Genomic DNA, 2,500 nt, shown 5'->3' with positions numbered 1-2,500 from the left:
CGTTTACTTTTTGAAAACGCGTAAACAAGCCTGCTCAAAATCAAGCAAACTACTCCCCCGGCTCACCCATGATACCATCCATTCATACACCCAAAAGACAAGCTCCCGAGAAACTAAACCAACACAGAAACGCTTATGACTCAGGCCTATCCTCACTTTACAGACGCCAATTTATCAGTTAGAACTTTATGCGAATGACTATGATCACCAAGTGTGATTGCGAGCTGAGGGTGAAAGTTGCTCTAAGGTTTACATTTTTAATCTACTGATGCCAGGCCCATGCTCTCCCGGGACGCCATCCAGCATATCAAGGCAAAATGAGGATAGTTACAGTTACTTTTTTTCCCAACCACTCTTGCTTTGGATTTGCACACCACGATATGGTTAAACGTTAAATAATCCAAACGTAAGTACTGATGCAGCCATCAGCTGGAATGAAAAACTAATCCCAATCGCTACGTCACCGTCTACAGCGATGTTCTCATCATGAATCACCGGCGATAAACCCTTGTCGACAGCAGTTAGATTGCCTTCTGAATTTCACAACACGAAATATTTAATTGGAATAGCACTACAGAGAGTGGTTCTATCATCAGAATCCTGCTAGAGAAGCAGTGAAAGTTGAACTGTACTGCTATTGGACAGATCATTAGCCTACCATAAAGAGATCTGAGGTCACCATTACGTTGTTAATCCAGTGATAACTACATCTATCAGAGACAATCACGGAGCGATTAGTTATTATTACAACACATATTAAAACACTGCCCTTCAATTAAGTTTTAGTTCTCACAAATTAATACTTTTTATCATTCAGTCCAACGATAAAAGAACAATCTCATTTACAAAAAGCGAGAATACTAGCCCATAGAAAACACTAAACAGACTATTGATTTTCAAAGAAAGATAATTGTAAGCGCAAATAAATAATGCATCAGTCAATCAGAAACAAAAAATACTATACACATCATTTCTTATACAGACAAGGACGAAGCAACGGTCACACCACAGGCCACTCGTGAGGACGTGAGCACACTGACGACACTCAGATGAGACGCAGCCTGAAAGCCCCTTGGCACTGTGGCCAACACGGGTCACGTCCCACACACCCCAAGCTGGGTCAGGCTCGAGTATTAGTACAGGGTCAGATCATGTAAATCAGGGTACAGCTGTCAGTGCCTCGTGCCCAGCGTGGGGCTCGAACCCACGACACTGAGATGGCAGTCTCATGCTCTAACCTCTGAGCTAGCCGGGCTGATGAGTTAGTGCCAGGAATCGCAGACGCCACTTTGCAAGATGCCACACACACAAGCAGGACACACCGACAAAAATTCTTGCAATTGCGGGACCGAATCAACTCCATTTTCAGTCGTTTACACAGCCATGATCTGATATATCACACCTGATTCTAGTGTTCTCATGCAATATTTTTTCACGTATCACTAGAGTTCTTTTTGTTTATAACCATAATCTGATTTCCTATTCATATAAAACTCTGGTACGCAGTACATACTTTCCTGAACTGCATGACTGTGAGATTTAATTCAAGGAACGTTCGCACAGTCAACACACACCTCTATACGTCTATACAAAGACAGCGAATAATGCTGCGAACACGTGGCACATACACGGTAAAGGCGGCCACGGCTTGTATGGGAGAAGCACCAAATACACGCGGAACACGGGCACACACACGGATACACGAGAGCAGCGCCGCCTACGGAAGCACTGCGTGTACGACTCACGCACGACGACGACTCTCTCTCCAGGAGCCGAGCACCATCAACCACCGTCCGCCACTGACGCGGGGAGACAGGTACACGCGGTGGCTCACTGCCTGCCTGGCCGTCAAACTCCTCCCGCCGAAACTTTCCGCAACGTTTCGCTCGCCGGCGCCACCGCTCGCACGTACTCCCGCTTCCGATACAGGTTTTGCACGATATTCCAGTATTTCTAATTCTGCGTATCTTGCGTATCCACATGGAAAGGGAATCGGCAGCTGAACAAATGATGATGTAGCCAAAACATGCAAGCCGGAGGATTTACGATGGCGTCTACGAAGAATACATGCATGGGCGGGAATCTACTGAAAAGAACCACACACTGACTGAGACAATCACAACACATCAGCCCACAACTACGCTCATTCATTCATACCGTCATCGCCTGAACAAAGTACTAACACCTCTCATTCTCGCCCCTTCGTCCTTTTGTTAGGCTGGTTACTAACACAGATGAACACAAACGGCTAAACTGCTTATGCTTACTTAAATACCATCAATATCAAATTAAATGTATGAGTGTAACCAAATATGCCCGTCTTTCTGGCCTTATGTCAATTTGTTTGCCCGTGAGAATGTATACACGCACACAATTTGTATATGCCCATGTACATACACAGAGACAGAAAGACACGGACATGGACATGGACACACACACACACACACACACACACACACACACACACACACACACACACACACACACACACACACACACA

General features: G+C 45.3%; 1 protein-coding gene across 1 annotated transcript in view; it reads right to left on the bottom strand.

The window, feature by feature from the left end:
* The window catches only part of LOC138862020 (uncharacterized), a 4,399-nt gene that overhangs the window by 1,876 nt on the left and 23 nt on the right, over window positions 1-2,500 (bottom strand). Inside the window, exon 1 of the mRNA XM_070122779.1 lies at window positions 1-2,500. This exon is cut by the window's left edge and continues 1,876 nt beyond it; it is cut by the window's right edge and continues 23 nt beyond it. The gene's annotated coding sequence lies outside the window, so the exon portion shown is untranslated.

The sequence above is a fragment of the Penaeus vannamei genome, chromosome 6, assembly GCF_042767895.1.
Source record: "Penaeus vannamei isolate JL-2024 chromosome 6, ASM4276789v1, whole genome shotgun sequence".
NCBI lineage: Eukaryota > Metazoa > Arthropoda > Malacostraca > Decapoda > Penaeidae > Penaeus > Penaeus vannamei.
Note: the sequence above shows the minus strand (reverse complement) of the source record. Positions and strands in the feature narration are given on the sequence as shown.